The 19,605-nt window shown below is 43.2% G+C and overlaps 1 protein-coding gene across 1 annotated transcript in view; it reads left to right on the top strand.

Moving 5' to 3' along the window:
- ADCY1 (adenylate cyclase 1) overlaps positions 1–19,605 on the top strand; it is an 879,311-nt gene that overhangs the window by 548,446 nt on the left and 311,260 nt on the right. The gene's annotated exons all lie outside the window — the stretch shown is intronic.

The raw sequence follows: 19,605 nt of genomic DNA, 5'->3' as shown, positions 1-19,605 counted from the left end.
GATAGAGCCTTTGGCGGTGAATTCCCGCATCCACTTCTGTTAGGGGAATCTTGGTAGGCAGTGTTGAGCTAAAGGTTGCTCTGCTTGCAGATGATATGATGTTTCTCTCTGACCCCCTAGCAATGGTCCTGGCAGTAATTGAAATGATTACCTCTTTTGGGACCTTTTCAGGTTATAAAATCATTGCAGCCAAGTTGGAGATTCTTCCTATCAGAGATCCACTAGCTTTTTTTTTTTATCCATAACTTCTTTAATCGCTTTCTGTTTCTCCCCTGATAAAATATCTGTTAGTATTCATCACCTCTGACCTTTCCACGTTATATAAATCTAACTTTTCTCCTTCTGTATTCAAGATTAATACCTTATTTGATAACTGAAAAACTCCCCATTTCTTTACTGAGTCACTTAGCGGTGGTCAGAAGTATTGCATTTCCTAAAATATTTTATCTCATGCAAATGTTCCCTGTTCATCTATCCCACACTGATATCCATAACTTTCTTTGTATAATGTGGTGATTCCTTTGGCAAAATAAAAGGTCCAGAATTTATTTGACCACGCTACAATCCACCCACAGTAACGGAGGTGTAGGAGCCCTGATTTTACATTCTTACTCTTTGTCAGTTTTCTTTAGCTATATTAGTGATTGATCCTACCTACACTGACATTTAGACTTAGCTCTTTTTGCTCCATGCTCTCCTGGAGCTTTCCTACATTCCAAGGAGGTGGATATTACTCTCATCAGCCTTAACAATATTGTTTTTAGGTTGTCTATTAATAATGTACTCCACTGAAATCCACCTAGATGTCATTACATTCTGCTTTGGGTCAACCAATCTTTCCCCCCTTCCGTGTGCAATTCCCTTTACTCTTGCTAGAGGGATAGAGGACTGTCCATTACCTTTAAAATTTTTGACCCAGGAGGCAAACTGCTCTCCTTCCTGGACCTTCAGCAACTCTACCAGCTCCCTAGATAGCTGTTTTTGATGTACCTTTAGATACAAAATCACATCTCATCTCTTGATAAAGATATACCTTTTTGTCTCTTCTCAGATTGCTTCATACAGTTCCTTATCATACCACATATTTATATTTTCAACTGTTTTCTGATTCTTCAACAAAGCCTTGGCAAGGGTTATTTTATCCATGGTAATCTGATGTACCAAAGTTGTCATCTATATCTGACCTCACTAAACATTATGATGCCACCTTAAAACAATTACGGTCAGTTTATTTGCAAGAGGTACATATTAGAACAATCTACAGAGCTTACATATCACCAGCTCAGTGCAGCCATATTTATTTATTAATGGTTTCTTATATAGCGCAGCAAATTCCGTGGCCCTTTACAATTGGAGACAACAGTGATAAAACAAAACTGGGTAATAACAAACAGTCATAGATGTAGGAAGGCCCTGCTCGCAAGCTTATACTCTATAGGGAAATAGGCATTGGTACACAAGGATAGGTGCTATCTATTGCATAGTTGTCCACCAGATTGCAAAGGTTCTTGGTGGGCTGCATGATATGACCCACACAGCAATAATAAATTGGAGTCAGGAGGTAGGGAAAGTGAATAAAGAGAAAATCTGTGAGGATGTGTGTGGACTGTACATTGGGTATGTGAGCGGTTCTGGAATGTGACAAGCTAGCCTGAAGAGGTGAGTTTTCAGGAAATGTTTTAAGGTGTGGAGACTAGAGGAGAGTCTTATTGTGCATGGTAGGGCATTCCATAGAGTGGGTGCAGCCTGATGAAAGTCCTGAAATGTGAATGGGAGCGAATAATGAGAATAGGAGACATAGATCTTGTGAAAAGCAAAGAGGTTGGGATATATTTTGGGAGATAAGCGAAGAGATGTAGATTGGTGTAGTTTGATTAATGACCTTGTATGTGAGTAAAAGTATTTTATATTTAATAGTTTAGAATACAGGTAACCAATGAAGTAACTGACAGAGTGGATCTGTAGACGATGAACGTCTAGCAAGGAAGATTAGCCTCGCAGCTGCATTCAAAAATGGATTGAAGTGGTGAGAGTAGCTTTTTAGTAAGACCAGAAATAAAGGTGCATACACACAGTGCGATCTGCACGTAACTTTCATTACGATTTTTACTATATAGTAAAAATCGTAAGGAAAGTTAGTGTATATCGCACCGTGTGTACACAACTTGCGATGCCGAGGTGTGGTCCCGCGGGATCGGTATCACAAGAAAAAATAGACTGTGCAGCAGTGCTTAAAGTGGTCCTAGAGAGGTGGTGGAACTCACCCCCCCCCCATGCTAGTGAAATAAAGGGATTATGTGCGCCGCAAAAAAGGGGCATGGCCTTGAAAAGAAAAGGGCGTGGTCACACACTAGTATACCTAATTCAAATTACGTCGCACAGTAGCACAATATTGTTCACATTGCCCCACATATTAGTGTCCTTTAATCTTGTTATGACACACATTAGTACCCCTTATAAACAAAGCCCACAGTAGTAGCACCCCAAATACATATAAAGCCCACAGCAGTAGTACCCCTTATGCAATACCCACTGTGGTAGTGGTAGTGCCCACAGTTGTAGTGCCCCTTATGTAGAGTCCATAGTATTGGTGCCCCATGTTCAGTGCCCCCAGTAGTGTCCCTTATGTCCCCAGGAGTGATGCCCCTTATTATGTGTCCCTATAAAATGCCCTCATTGGTACTGCCCCAGTAGTAATGCCCTCTGTAGTTATGCCCCCTGTAGTTATGTCCCTAGTAGATATGCCCCCAGTTAGTTTGCCCCCAGTTGGTGTGTCCCCAGTTGGTATGCCCCCAGTTGGTTTGCCCCCAATGCCTCGTAGTTATGCCCCAGTTGGTTTGCCCCCAGTAGTTATGTCCCCAGCTTGCTTTCCCCCCAGTAGATATGCCCCCAATTCCCCCAAAGTTATGCCTCCATAGTTATGCCCCCTGTAGATATGGCCCCAGTTGGTTTGCCCCAATAGATATGCCCCCAGTTGGTTTGCCCCAGTAGATATGCCCCCATTTGGTTTGTCCCCAGTAGATATGCCCCCAGTTGGTTTTCCTCCAGTAGGTTGGCTCCTAGTTGGTGCGCCCCCCAGTTGGTTTGCCCCCAGTTGGTTTGCCCCCAGTTGGTTAGCCCCCAGTTGGTGTGCCCCCAGTTGGTTTGTCCCCAGTAGTTTTGCCTCCAGTTTGTTTGCCCCCAGTAGTTATGCCTCCAGTTTGTTTGACCCCCAGTAGATATGCCCCCAGTTCCCCCCTCTAGAAGCACTGCTTTCACACACACACACACAAAAAAATACTCACCAGCCCCGGTCCTGCTTCCGGACTGCAGCCTCCGCCTGCCGCTCGCTCCTCGCAACTATGAGAGAGACGTAATGATGTCTCTCCCATAGCGCCGCACACTCCTGAGCTTCGGTTTCCGGCTGCTGCAGAGGGGAAATGAGCCAGTGCCTGCTGGTAACACAGTGTCAGCGGGAGCCCGGCATTTCCTTAGGTTAGGTGAGCCAGAGGAGGTGGAACTGCGTTCCGTCTCCAAATGGAACTGGCAGAATGCAGTTCCGCCCCATTCCGGCTCACTTTAACTTCTGCTATGTAGGCAGCCCAACATTGACTATATCGGCGGGGCCGGCCTCCGGTCCCATCGAATATTCAATGTCAGGCTGTACCGCGCATTGCACCGTGTGTACACAGCCTTAGACTATTGCAATAATAAATGCAGGAAATAATGAGAGCATGGATTAGATTTTTTGCAGTGTCTTGTGTAAGGTATGGTCATATGTTTTTTTGATGCATGTAACATGATTTTGATTTTGAAAGTGCAGGAGGTATAGTATCCCTTCTGAATCGGGTGCTATTACCACTATCACAGTGTTAAATAAGTTTTAAAAGAATATATTAGTTTAATTTGATAGCAGCTCCTATGGGGCAACTGGATGAATTATACAACGATTGAAATAGTTAATTGTGTTTCCATAGAAACATTTAAGAAGCGCTAGTATAATATATATATTTATACGTTTTTTATTACTTAAAATACAATAATAAGAATAATTTAGATAGTAAATTATAGATATAATACAACCACAATGCAGTATTTTGTAGCAATGATGATATGTATAGATATATATAAATAAATTCAGCTGAGATAGCTTATTTTGTGTGCATTACTGCAGTCCATTGATAGAATGACATGATGCTGGAATCGTCCAAAGTATATATGGAGCTGATATGCACTGTAGAAGCAATCCCAAAATTTTGAGGTAGATGGAAATAAGCTTATTGCTGGCCCCTATTAGATGAAGGCACTGTTCTCACCCATGACTGATGTTGTCCGCTGATTCCCGTCAGTGGCGTGCTGCAGCGTGAGCTACGAGCGGCTGATGGATACCCTTACCTAGGTATACCAGGAGGGGAAGCTGCGAGTTCACCGTGATGGATCTACAGACGGGGCTTTTCAAGCACAGCGGTGGTCGTTTGGAGTATGGTGTCCAGTTTGACGACAGCAGGGGAGAGTTGGTTGAATTTTGATGAAGGTTTTGGGATGGTCAATAGGATATCCTGCAATGGACAAGCAGTGACCACAGCACTCAATGCGTTTATCCGCCCAAAACAATCAGCGGTTTCCTCAGGAGGTGTGGATACCAGTGAACAGGTGGAAGGGTATTTAAATTGTTTGCAGCCAATCGGCTCAAGAGTCTTATTATTCACACCTGGATGATCTAATTGGTTTTTTTTTTCCCTCATTACTACATGACTTGCAAAGAATCTGTTCACTTGTAACAATCAATAAAGGTGCTTTTATAAAAAAAAAAAAAAACATTATTACAATATAAAAAAGAATATTCACAAAGATATATAATAAAATTAGTATTGAAGTGTGGTGAAAAATATGGGGAAGTCACATGAAACCTCACATATATATTCAAGGTTATAAATGGAAGTATATAAACATGATTAGAATTAGTGTGTCTCAATAAATACAGAGGCCAGTATTTACTAAGAATCCGAGTTTGTCCGATTTGTGTTTTTTTTTCTAAGTCCCAATCCGGGAATTCACTAAGCACAAATCTCGGCAGTGTTTGGACTATTCGTGATGGTTTGAATGACAACGTTCACAAATACGAATGAATAGACCATCGGTCAAACGCGGCTGTTATTACATAGAATACGGGAATTCACTATTCATTCGTATTTGGGTATTAGTCTCTGAGTGCTCAAATGCGGTCATATTTTTTTGTGATTCGTTAAAAAAAGCGGCAAAAAATAGACCTGCTTTTTTCAGTCGTGTTTACATGTGTTGCAAATAAAAAATCACTCACACCTGAATTAGGATGCCTATAAAAGGATGTTAGGCCCATTTCAATACACCTACACTCAGAAATGGCAGCAGGACTGTGGGCCAGTGATCTTTTGTGTGCTGTGGGATTCCTCAGACTCAGACATCAGCCTGTAAGTACCCAGGGCCAAGAAACTGAACATGGTCAGCAGGTTGTACAGGTTCCGCGGAAGCTGCGCAGGCCTTGTTTTTTTAGGGGGCGTTTAAACTTGAACGCATTGTCCGATGATAAGGTCATACAGATGTTCCGTCTAAATCGTAACAACATTTTCCGTCTGTATGACCTTGTCAAACTGGGCCTAGACCCTGAGACAGCACGCTCTCACTCTGTCTCAGGCCTGCACAAACTCCTGGCTGTGTTGCACTTTCTGGCTACTGGCAGCTTTCAGGCTGTGTCTGGGGATGCCATAGGAATCTAACAGCCCCCATTTTCCAGAATCTCAACACAGGTGATGTATACCTAACTACCTCTTCTGTTTTGTGTTTGTTTTAATTTCTCGGTGGCCAGTTCTGTCCTAAAATCTCATGTTTATTGTTCTATAAAATATACACACAGGTGTTGGCTGTTTTCCAGCCCCACATCGAGGCCTCAATCTGCTTCCCTACCCTGGAGTCTCAGTGGCATGCCGTCGGGGTAGATTTCTATGAGCTGGCTGGCATGCCAAATGTGCTTGCAGCCATAGATTGCACACACATTCAGCTGAGACCACCTAGGGGCAGGCAGCACATATATACCAATCGCCATTTCGAACACTCCACAAATGTGCAGGTGGTTTGTGATGCAAATCTCAAAATAATGAGTGTTGTTGCTGGTTACCCTGGGGGCTGCCCTGACTCCTTCTTTGATAAGTTTGAGGACGGACAAATGCCAGATGGATAGCTGCTGGGTATGTAATTTGATATGCGTAGGCCTGCGTATACTTTGTCCAAATACAGGGGCAGATGTATTAACCTGTAGAAGGCATAAGGAAGTGAGAAACCAGTGATCTGTGCAAGGTGATAAAGGCACCAGCCAATCAGCTCCAATATGTAAATGAACATTTAGGAACAGATTGTCTGCTGCCTTTATTACCTTGAACATATCACTGGTTTTTCACTTCCTTATGCCTTCTACAGGTTAATACATCTGCCCCACAGTGTGTTACTTATGTGTTGCTGTATCTTAACATGAATCACTTTACTATATCTGTCTTTTAGGTGATGGAGGATATGGCTGTTTCTCTTGGCTTCTAACTCCATTGTCCCGACCTGATACCCCTGCTGAACACAATTACAATCATGCACATAAGTCCACGCGGAATGTGATAGAAAGATGTTTTGGTGTGCTGAAATCTAGGTTTTGGTGTCTGGATAAGTCTGGTGGCCTTTTGTTGTATAGTCCCTCCAAGGTGACTCAAATTGTGTTCTGCTGCTGCTTTCTTCATAACATGTGTTTGCAACAACATCTGCCACATGTTGAGGAGGAGGAGGAGGAGGAGGAACAAAGCAGCCAGCAAGCAGAGGAATTAGAGACATCTGGTGATACTTGGAGTACAGATGTAGGGCGGCAGGTTAGGCAAGAGATCATCAATCGCTATTTCTAAGGTAAGTTTGGTTTGCTTATTTCATTTGTTGTGTAATCATAAATAGATGTTTTGCCTTTTTTTTTCCAAAAACCATTACTCAGAATGTGTCTGTCTCCTTGACACATACAAACATACCCTCGCTTTATGAAAAACAAATGTTGCATGTGTATTGTGTGTATTTTCATACTCAAAACAACAGATTATGAGTGGCATGCATTAAGTCTGGATAAGTGATCGTAAACTTGCAGTGCTAATTTCTTACAAGCCCACATAATCCATTTAGTATTTCACTTTATCATTGTGTGTAACATCCTAATGCACAGGTTCACAAACTCGGCCCTCAGGACCACACACAGTGCATGTTTTTCACGTAACCCAGTAGAAGCACAGGTGTATGAATTACAGACATATGTTAAAAGGTTCACAGGTGGAGCTAATTATGTCACTTGTGATTCTGTGAGGTGACCTGCAAAACATGCACTGTGTGGGTTACTGAGGGCCGAGTTTGAGAACCTGTGTTCCCAAAAAACACTCCTCAACATATAATATGTTAGCCTTGAGGAATACATGTGTCCCTATGTGTGATGCACCATCATATTTAAGATACACAAACTTACTGTAATCAGGAATAATTTATTTCCTAATGTTTGATGCTGTAAACTTGATGTGTAAGTAAATACACAGTTTGCCACATATATACATTATTGTACACATTCTTTGATTTTTGTTGTAAAATTACATATTTGTTTGTTTCAGCATCATGTATAAAAACATTCTTACTAATTTTTAACACACACAAACATGTCCCAACAATACTGACATTCATTTTGACAATGTTTTTTAAACAAAACAAACCCAACATATGACAAGCTTTTTACGCAACTCAATTGTGTTCTTCTTGTAATGTTGTATAGAGAAGAAAGCTAAAATATGTATCAATAACATTGTAATTTGGATTGTCTGCAGGAAAAGAGAATGATTGGAATCTAGAAAGAGTAATGATTAGAAAAAATCAAGTGGTCAGTTTACTTCCTGCTAAAGACATTCTGCCTGGCTGGCAATTATTGTGTCTGCAGGAAAAGAGAATACTTGGAATCTAGAAAGAGTAATGATTAGAAAAAAATCAAGTGGTCAGTTTAATTCCTGCTGAAGACATTCTGCCTGGCTGGAAATTATTGTGTCTGCAGGAAAAGAGAATGATTGGAATCTAGAAAGAGTAATGATTTGAAAAAAATCAAGTGGTCAGTTTACTTCCTGCTAACATGTATGTGTGGCTCCATCAACATTTCCCTCCTCCAATACCCCAAAAAAATGGTAAAGAATAAATGTGCGTACAAATTTTATGTTGTTGTTTGTACCACTTGTAATTAATGATGTTGTAAAAATTGTCAAGGAGCTAAGTGTTATATATTTTTTTCCCAAAAATACACTTACTACCTATTTTCAGTTGCTTATCACAAATTTCTAACTTGTATTTTTTTCACGTTTTTTTGGTGGCTGCTTGTCCTGCCCTTTGCCTTTAGCACTGTCATGTTGTCATGCTCTGGTGGACCGTCTTGGTGGTGATGAGACTGGCGTGATATTTGGAGTAGTCGTACCAGAACTGCTGCTTGTTTGCTGTTGGTGCATACATCTGAGTGTTTCATTCAGGTTAGTGAGGGTGGCATTGAGTTCACGTGTAGCAGCATTTTGATTGTCTACTATTCGGAATAAACTTTCATTAATCTTTTGATTGTTTTGAAAAATGTTCATATAACTTTGCTGTTGTCTGTGCTGTTCTTCCATTAGTCTGTGCTGTTCTTCTATTAGTCTGTGCTGTTCTTCCATTATGCGCTGTAAGTTTCCCATGACCTGTGTAATGTCTGTACGCATGAGTTCCATGGTATTGCATATTCTGGTTGTTTGTTAATCTTGTCTACTCAGATTTCTTTATATTCTTCTGAGGTGAGATGGTAGGCTTGCAAACATTTGTGTCTGCTTACGCAGGCAATCTTCATTAGTGACCTGCTGTCTTGCCCAAATGGACCAAAACAGCTGATCAGGGCCTTGTGTTCCAGGTGTTGTTGGGCTGTGTTGTGGTTGTGGTGTGCTTTGCTGTGGTGGTGTACTCACAGGTGCTGGGGGGCTCATTCCTTGCCTTAATGGCTACATTTCTAAGATGTTTGTGTCCTCCATGTCACTGTGTTGCTGTTGTTGCGGAGGGATGCTGTTCCCAGGACTAGAAGCTGAAATGTTAAACAAATCTCCGTTAGCTATCTATATGTTTAAGAAATGTAAACAAATCACTACACATGGAACACATGTCATTCACTGTTGCTTTCAACTATTCTGCCTAGCAACATCATCACTCATAGCTTAAATACATACATATGCCTGTTTGTGGCAAATGTGTCTGGTTACTTAATTGTGAAAGCAAACACTTTAGTTTTATTGTAGCTCACACATACTCCACCATAAAAACACATTGGAATACATAATGTGTTACCTTATAGCTTTGTTCAAACAAACATAGTAATGTTTGTATATGTATTTTGCAATGTTACCTCAAACACACATGTGAAATTTGGAAAAACAACCTTACTTTTTGCAATAAAAACAACATGCTTTTTTGTTGCAGCATCTTACACACAATGTCATACTGTATGGCTCAAGTGGACATACATATCTTTACTGGATGTGGACAAGGCCATTTAGCTTGGATTCCATTTCAGCTTTTACTTACTGCGGTAAGTATTTAAGTTTTTGATGTGTTTTGACTTAATGCGGTTATGAAATATTTTGATTACGTTCTGAAATTTTTCACATTTATTTCAGTTTGATACTCACAATCAAGATGAAGGGAGTGTGGATGACGTCTTGGAGGTGTGTCCAAAATTTGGAGTGAGGGGACAGAACATACGGACGATAATCTTCGTGGCGGGGGAGCCTGCTGTGTTTGGGCCGGGACATACGACCTTGCTTTCTTTTCGGCCACAGGTTTTTTGTGGTGATGTCTTACAGAAGTGCCACTTCTGCTGCTCCATACTTCTTTTGATGGACCTTTTAATGAAAGTGCAATTTTGTTATGGCCATTCCTTTACAAGCATACCCTATACTACAATGGGCACTTTACCTGCTTCCGCAGCATCATCATCATCAGATGTGATAGGAGTTACTGGCCGACGAGTAGTACTGCTTTTTTCTAACACTGTATAAAATGTAAAATAAAATGTTTTCATGCTATTGTGTATACATCCACCCATTATGCTTATAAACATTTATTCTTTTAGAAATGCTTGTTTTTTTTTTTAAAAAAACATAATGACCGGAAATACAAAAATAAAAAACAAAAAACATTGTCCAATACACATATGCACTATGGCAACATCAACACAGGAAAACATGTACAGGACACTGACATAGGCCACAAGTTAAAGAAAAAAGAAAAAAACACAACACACACATCTTCATTTTGTATTGAAAGGATAAAAATTACATATGCAATATATAAATTGCTCTGTGATGTGGCACTCCAAAGACACATTACCACTATATGAGCCAAAACAAAATGCAGCAATTTATATAAAAATTACACTGCAGTGTGGTGTCACGGTACAAATACAAGCAAAAAATTATCAAAGAAATAGTGTTATTTTATTTAAATAATTAACATTATCTAATAATGACATTACACATGTAAGTGGTTTCCAGACCACTTTCCACTACTCCAGCCTCTAACATGACAACCACTGTTTTTTAAACATTGCACATGGATCACTTAAATATAAAACATAGTCACAATTGTAAAATAAAAAACGCACAAAAGGAAAACATTATTGCAGGACAATTCAGAGACACACCAAGTCCAAACTACACATGCAAAATATCTGTCAGAAAAACACATGACATACAATAAAGTAAGATGTTACATTGGCTTTTGTATAAAACAGTAACCAAAACAATGTATTTGCTGACACACACTTGAAGATGGGAGTAATATGCAACGTCACATGACACACATTTATAAAAAAATATATCATAGAATGTAAATGCAAATACACATGCTCACCATTCTTCCTGGGCCTATCTGAATCCCGGACATGGGTTGCAGAGACAACTTCTGGAGGTATTACACTTCGCATGGGCTCCTTATACTCCAGATATCTTGCAATATAGGGCTGCCCACCACCGGTTTTCCGAGCTGACTTGGCCTCCTTGGCCATTTTGGACTTGACACGTCGCTTTATGTCATAGTACCGTTTGCGGCACGTGTCCTCCGTCCGCTTGACCACCCCCTCACTATTGACAGCAGCAACATATTTCGCCCACAACACCGTCTTCCTCCGTGTTGGCACCTTAGCTGACTCAGGGCCAAATAGCTGCCTCTGATACTTCATCAGCTCACGCACAAATACCACATTTTCAGCAAAACTAAACTTTACATTCCGCCCAGTCTTAGTAGTGGTGCGTGGCTGCGGAGCACTTTGACTGTCACTATCACTTGAGGCTGCTGCAGCAACCTCACCCACCTCCTCCACCTCACTAAACTCACTAACACTCACCTCCTCCACCTGACCAACCTCCTCCCCCTCACTCACACCCTCCACCTCACCCACCTCTGAGTCACACATAATTGTGTGTCTAAACAGTTAACACAGGGAAAAAAATGACAAACAACACACTCCTCCACTACCACTACACAACTCACACACACACACACACACACACACACACACACACACTGACAAGGGACTATAAAGAAAAATAACTTGGACTAAAAATGAGACAAAACCACAAAATACAAGACAACAAGAATGACAAGACGACTTTCAAACACAATACCACACTCAGAAATCGCTACCAACACTCCTCACCAAACCACAAATTCACCTACCTCCACAGCACAACCTCCCTCCTCCTCACCACTAACTAAACCCACGAGGTGCGGACGGTTTGGGGCGTATTTATATGGTTGCGCACAGACACTCCTACCATCTGAAACACAACCAATCACGAACGGGGATGAAAATCGAAACTGAAAGTGAAAATGCGGCCGCGGGAAAAAAAAAAACCCTGCCGCGCTTAACTTAGGAAAAAACCCAGCAAATACAACAAAAACACGTACGCAAACGACAATGACGCCCGTAAAAAAAACGACTGCCATCGACATCGGAAAACACGACAAACATAAAGTCGACTGCTTCGTAACTTTGCGTATATGGATTCAAAAAGTTGCATGAAAATGCACCCGATACAAAACGAGTTTAAACACTACACAAACCGACTCAAACACGAATATTAGTAAATATTGCCCAGAGTTAGGTGTAAGGTGTTTTCACCCTACTTTCATTAGGAAGCATGTTTACTATTCTTATGTTATATATATTTATTTTCCTTTTTTAAAAATCCTATTTTTTATTATTATTATTTTTATTGGTATTTAACCATTTTTCACCACTCTCCATAAATAGATAACAAGAAACACTTATATTGGGTAGAAATGGCATTCCAGAGGAGTATTACAATCAAGCTGCTTCTGCAGCTCTAGAGGACATATTTATTATAAAAAACCTAAGTTAGCTATGAAGCTGCGGTGGCTCAGTGAATGCACAGCTAGACTACAACGAGAGAGGTCAAAATTCTACACACAATATCCCATAATGACAACGTGAAAAAAGTTTTTTTGAGATTTTTGCAAATTTATAAGTATTCACAGCCTTTGCCATGAAGCTCAAAATTGAGCTCAGGTGCATCCTGTTTCCACTTATCATCCTTGAGATGTTCCTAAAGCTTAATTGGAGTCCACCTATGGTAAATTCAGTTGATTGGTCATGATTTGGAAAGGCACACACCTGTCTATAATGCATGTCTGAGCACAAACCAAGCATGAAGTCAAAGGGATTGTCTGTAGACCTCTAAGACAGGATTGTCTCGAGGCAAAAATCTGGGGAAGGGTACAGAAAAAATAGGATTTTGGTTACCTACCGGTAAATCCTTTTCTCGTAGTCCGTAGAGGATGCTGGGGTACACATTAGTACCATGGGGTATAGACAAGTCCACTAGAAGTCATTGGCACTTTGAAAGTGTGGCCTGGCTCCTCCCTCTATGCCCCTCCTACCAGACTCAGTCTAGAAACTGTGCCCGAGGAGACGGACATCTTCGAGAGAAGGATTTAACACAGATAGTGGCGAGATTCATACCAGCTCACACGTATAAGGCATATCAAGGTAGCTTAGCTTGAAAACTCAGCAACTGCTGAAACATTCCTTACCAAGTAACATGCAGTACATAACTAAACAAAGTCGTACTGAACCAGATAACGGTTGCAGGAAAACGAAGCGCTGGGCGGGCGCCCAGCATCCTCTATGGAGTACGAGAAAAGGATTTACCGATAGGTAACCAAAATCCTATTTTCTATTATGTACTAGAGGATGCTGGGGTCCACATTAGTACCATGGGGATGTACCATAGCTCCCAGAATGGGAGGAAGAGCGCGGAGGCTCCTGCAGTACTGATTGACTGAACTTCAGATCATCAGAGGCCAAAGTATCAAACTTGTAAAACTTGGCAAACGTGTTCGACCCAGACCAAGGTGCAGCTTGGCAAAGTTGCAATGCCGAGACACCCCGGGCAGCCACCCAGGAAGACCCCACCTTACAAGTAGAGTGGGCCTTAACAGATTTTGGACACGCCTTTCTTACTGTAGAATAAGTGTGCTGGATAGTGAACCGAATCCAGCGAGAAATAGTCTGCTTAGAAGCAGGACACCCAATCTTTTTGGGATCATATAGTACAAACAGAGAGTGCGACTTTCTGTGACGAGAAGTACTCTTCACATATATCTTCAGAGCCCTTACAACATCCAAGGACTTTGATGTAATTGAGGAGTCAGTAGCTACTGGCACCACAATACAGTAGGTTGGTTGATATGAAATGCCGACACAACCTTCGGAAGAAACTGCTGACATGTCTGGAGTTCAGCTCTATCTTCGTAGAAGATCAAGTAAGGACTTTTACAGGACAAAGCCCCTAATTGTGACACACGTCTAGCAGAAGCTAAGGCCAACAACGTGACGGCCTTCCAAGTAAGAAATTTGACCTCAACCTCCTGTAGAGGTTCAAACCAATCTGACAGGAGAAACTGCAACACCACGTTAAGGTCCGAAGGCGCCGTAGGCGGTACAAAGGGAGGTTGGATGTGCAGAACTCCCTTCAAAAAAGTCTAAACCTCAGGGAGGGCAGCCAATTGTTTCTGGAAGAAGATGGAGAGGGATGAAATCTGGACCTTCACAGATCCCAACCTCAGGCCCATGCTTGCAGGAGGAGGAGAAACCGTCCGAGTTGAAACTCCACTGTAGGAAACTTCTTGGATTCACACCAAGAAACATATTTCTTCCAAATACGATGTATCAGGGTAGGAATGACCTTCTTCGGAATGCCCTTCCGAGATAGTATCAGGCATTCAACCTCCATGCCATCAAATGTAGCCGCGGTAAGTCTTGATAGGCGAATGGTCCCTGTAGCAGCAGTTCCTCCCGAAGCCTCGGCCCTTCCTGCAAGAGATTCAGAAGGTCCACATACCAAGCCCGCCTTGGACATTCTGGAGCAATGAGGATCGCCTGAACCCTTGATCTCCTTACGAGCTTTAGAACTCTTGGAATGAGTGGAAGAGGTGGAAACACATACACTGACCGGAACACCCACGGAGACACCAGAGCATCCTCTGCCACTGCTTTTGGGTCCCTCAACCTGGAACAATAGCGTCAAAGCTTCTTGTTGAGATGAAAGGCCAACATGTCTATTTGGGGTAACCCCCAAAGGTCTGTAATTTCCTTGAACACTTCCGGATGGAGTCCCTATTCCCCTGGATGGAGATCATGTCTGCTGAGTAAGTCTGCTTCCCAGTTGTCTACTCTCTGAATGAAGATTGCTGAGAGCACAAACGCGTGTCTTTCTGCCCAGAGGATGATTCTTGTCACCTCTGACTTTGCAGCTCTGCTCTTCGTTCCGCCCTGTCGGTTTATGTAGGCTACTGTTGTTACATTTATATATTGGTAGATGCTCAATTAGCTTAGTTATATCATTCAGGTGCGCGAAAGGGAGTGGTATTTCTAAGCAAGAAAAAAAGGCATTTGTTTCCCCCAGCACCCTGAATGATAACCGTAACCAGATATAAATTCCACATGATAATAGAATTCAGAGATCTTCGTTACACATATTTGCGCAAATGTGTGAATAAGCCCCAAAGCCACATCAAGGTGTCTCTGTATATTTGGGGTCCCTAGCACTATATCTAGGTGCAGGGTGTGGCACCCCAAAACACCAGCATAAGCCAGAAAGCCCAGCGTAGCACACCAGTGAAAAAACTATAGTGTTAATAAATTAGTATTTAGGAAGCCGAAGCTATAGAGAAAGTGATACAAAAATGAAATGCAATTAAAATAGAGAAATAGTGTTAAAAAATTAATAAGTGAAAAGTGTTAATAGAATGTAAAGGTATGCCACACTAAGGCCATCCAGCTCAGCCAGTCCAGAGGCACCACACCTCACACCTCCATTACCCCAATCTGGGTCTAAGATTAACCAGCAAGGAGCCACATGATAATGGTTCCTTACTACAATATGTCTAAGCTAAGAGCTACCTACCTTGGAGCAACCCCATAATGCTCCATGTGGCATGTCAGGGCCTGCACCTCCTCCTAATGCAGGAACCTCTCTGCCTTTCACAACAAACATATATATATATTGGTAGATGCTCAATTAGCTTAGTGATATCATTCAGGTGCTCGAAAGGGAGGGGTATTTCTAAGCAAGAAAAAAAGGCATTTGTTTCCCCCAGCACCCTGAATGATAACCGTAACCAGATATAAATTCCACATGATAATAGAATTCAGAGATCTTCGTTACACATATTTGCGCAAATGTGTGAATAAGCCCAAAGCCGCATATTGTTGTTACATTGTCCGACTGCACTTGAATGGCCCAATATCTTAGAAGATGGGCCGCCTGACGAAGACCGTTGCAGATGGCTCTTAGTTCCAGCATGTTGATGAGCAGGCCGGCTTCCAGACTTGACCACCTTCCCTGGAATGTTTCCCCCTGAGTGACTGCGCCCCAGCCCCAAGGGCTCGCATCCGTGGTAAGAAGGACCCAGTCCTGAACCCCGAACCTGCGGCCCTCCAGAAGGTGAGGCAGTTTGAGCCACCAGGGAAGTGAAATCCTGGCCTTTGGTGACAGACGAATCCGCTGGTGCATGTGGAGATGAGATCTTGACCACTTGTCCAGGAGATCCAGTTGGAAGGCCCGAGCATGGAACCTCCCGTATTGGAGAGCCTCATGAGAGGCCACCATCTTTCCCAAAAGATGAATGCAGTGATGAACTGACACCCGGGCTGGCTTCAGGACATCCCGGACCATTGTTTGTATCACCAACGCCTTTTCCTGCATCAGAAACACCCTCTGCACTTCGGTGACGAGGATCATCCCCAGAAAAGACAACCTCTGGGTCGGTTCCAAATGTGACTTTGGGAGATTCAGAATCCAACCGTGTACTCTGAGTAGGTGCGTTGTGAAAACAATGGACTGCAACAGGTTCTCCTTGGAAGAAGCCTTCATCAGCAGATCGTCCAGATATGGAATGATGTTCACCCCTTGTTTGCGGAAGAGAACTATCATCTCTGCCATCACCTTGGTGAACACCCTCGGTGCTGTTGAGAGGCCGAATGGCAGGGCCTGGAACTGGAAATGACAGTCCAATAATGCGAAACGGAGATAAGCCTGATGCGGCAGCAAAATCGGAATGTAGAGGTACGTATCCTTGATATCCAGGGATACCAGGAATTCCCCCTCTTCCAGACCTGATGTCACTGCCCTGAGAGACTCCATCTTGAACTTGAACTTCTTTTAGAAAGGGGTTCAGTGATTTTAGGTTCAGAATGGGCCTGACCGAACTATCCGGTTTCGGTACCACGAAAAGGTTAGAATAGTAACCTGTAGTTTGTAAATTAGGAGGAACTGGTACAATGACCTTTGCCTCCACCAACTTCTGGACAGCTTCCTGTAGTACAGTTCTGTCTGCCAGTAGAACTGGCAAGCCTGATTTGAAAAATATGTTAGGAGGGAGATTTTGAATTTCCAGCCAGTATCCCTGGGACACAATATCAATAACCCAGGGATCCAGGCCGGACGATACCTAGACATGACTGAACTGTCTGAGTCTTGCCCCCACCGGCCCCACCTCCAGGCCTCGCGGTTCCCCGTCATGTGGAGGACTTTGGCATACCTGAAGCAGGCTTTTGTTCCTGGGAACCTGCAGCAACAGGTTTCTTGGATTTAACTCGACCTCCCCTAAAGAAGGTATTGGACGGTTTGGCCTTAATTGGCTTGTTAGGCTGAAAGGACTGAGATGCTGATGAAGAGAAGTATTTCTTCAGAGCAGGAGCAACTGAGGGAAGAAACGGAGACTTACCCGCTGTAGCCGTGGATATCCACGCAACCAAAACTTCCCCAAAGAGAGCCTGACCTGTGTAGGGTAGGGACTCCACACGTCTCCTGGATTCCGCGTCCACAGTCCCCGACGAGCTGAAACAGACATGGAAGAGATCCCCACAGCCATGGGACCCAGGTATTTCATGGATTCTACCATAAAACCTGCTGAATCGTGAATGCTACACACAAATAATTCAACATCCTCTCTATCCATCGTATCAAAATCCTCTAGTAAGGTAGCCGACCACTTTACTATAGCCCTTGCAATCCATGCACTAGCAATAGTGGGACATAATATGGCCCCTGAAACAGGGGCCCTCATTCCGAGTCGTTCGCTCGGTATTTTTCATCGCATCGCAATGAAAATCCGCTTAGTACGCATGCGCAATATTCGCACTGCGACTGCGCCAAGTAATTTAACAATGAAGATAGTATTTTTACTCACGGCTTTTTCATCGCTCCGGCGATCGTAATGTGATTGACAGGAAATGGGTGTTACTGGGCGGAAACACAGCGTTTTATGGGCGTGTGGTTGAAAACGCTAACGTTTCCGGAAAAAACGCAGGAGTGGTTGGAGAAACGGGGGAGTGTCTGAGCGAACGCTGGGTGTGTTTGTGACGTCAAACCAGGAACGACAAGCACTGAACTGATCGCACAGGCAGAGTAAGGTTGAAGTTACTCAGAAACTGCAAAGTAGTTTGTAATCGCAATATTGCGATTACATCAGTCGCAATTTTAAGAAGCTAAGATACACTCCCAGTAGGCGTAGGCTTAGCGTGTGTAACTCTGCTAAATTCGCCTTGCGACCGATCAACTCGGAATGAGGGCCAGTGTACATTGATTTAAGTGTATTATCAATTTTTCTATCAGCCGGCTCCTTTAAGGCGGTAGATCATGGAACAGGTAAAACCACCTTTTTTGAGAGTCTGGACACAGATGCGTCAACAATAGGCGAGTTTTCCCATTTTTTTCTACCCTCAGGGAAAGGAAATGCCACCTGGACCCTTTTAGGGATTTGGAATTTTTTCTCTGGGTTTTCCCATGCTTTCTCAAATATAGCATTCAATTCCTTTGACGCAGAGAAGGTTAGCGAGGCTTTCTTATTTTCAGTGAAAAAAGCCTCCTCAACCTGCTCAGGTGTGGTATCATTTATATTTAACACATCCCTGATAGTCTCTATCATTAATTGCACCCCCTTTGCAAGAGAGTCAGACCCCCGCAACACATCCCCATTACCGTCTGTGGTATTAGAATTGGTATCCGTGTCATCTTGCATGATGTTAACAAGCACACATTTTTGGGGGTATATAGCGGGTCGTCCTGAGGTACCAGAATCGGGCCATACTGCCATGGAGTTCTGAAATACCTGGGTTGCAGACTCATTACTCGCAACCCTGTCAGAAATCTGAGTAATCCAAGATTTGATAGAGGAAAACCATTCAGGTTCCCTTGCTGGAATCTGTGCTAAACTAGTGCTATCCTGATTACATGGAATGGGATCATCCTGTGAGGACATATCCACCGCAGCATATGACACAGTGTCCCTGGACATAGCTAAAGGAGACCACCAAACACTCCGCACACACACACAGGTGAGGGCAGACAGAGTCCCCCCCCCAAGAACAGCAAGAGAGACAGAGATTGGAGCCAACCCACACACAGCACTTTTACCAAAGGGAGACCCCTTGTCAGTGCTGACTGTGCACCTTGATAGGATACACAGTCATATTGCAGCCTTCCCCTCCTACTACAACCCCCTGGTACCGTTTACAGATAGCTGGAGTTGCTGTAGAGGGACCTTCTTTCATGGTCAGCGCTGTGCAGCCAGGAAAATGGCGCTGAAACGCTGCTGGGTCCGCTCTGAGGAGAAGCTCCACCCCCAAAATGGCACTAGCTTCCCGGTCTTCTTCTGCTTATACTGGCCTGAGGATTTAGTGGTGGCTGAGATCCTGGGACCCCAACAGTCTTCTGGACCAGTGTAGGTTGTAGCGCTGGCTCAGGGTGCCCCTCACAGTGCCGTGCCATGTACTGCTGAGCCATCCCCAGAGTGCAGTAATAACTGCCCTGTTGCCGCCATCTTCACACCGACCCCCCGCTTGTTAGGGGGCTCGGTGTCTCACTCACCACCGATTCTTCAGCTCTGCAAGGGGGTGGTGGCATGCTGCTGGGGCGAGCGGTCCCCTGTGGCGGAGAATGATCAGACCCCTCTGAAGCTCAGTGTCCAGTTAGCGGAGACAGTGGCTCAGACCCCGCAGGG

This window comes from Pseudophryne corroboree, chromosome 5 (assembly GCF_028390025.1).
Source record: "Pseudophryne corroboree isolate aPseCor3 chromosome 5, aPseCor3.hap2, whole genome shotgun sequence".
Taxonomy (NCBI): Eukaryota; Metazoa; Chordata; class Amphibia; order Anura; family Myobatrachidae; genus Pseudophryne; species Pseudophryne corroboree.
Note: the sequence above shows the minus strand (reverse complement) of the source record. Positions and strands in the feature narration are given on the sequence as shown.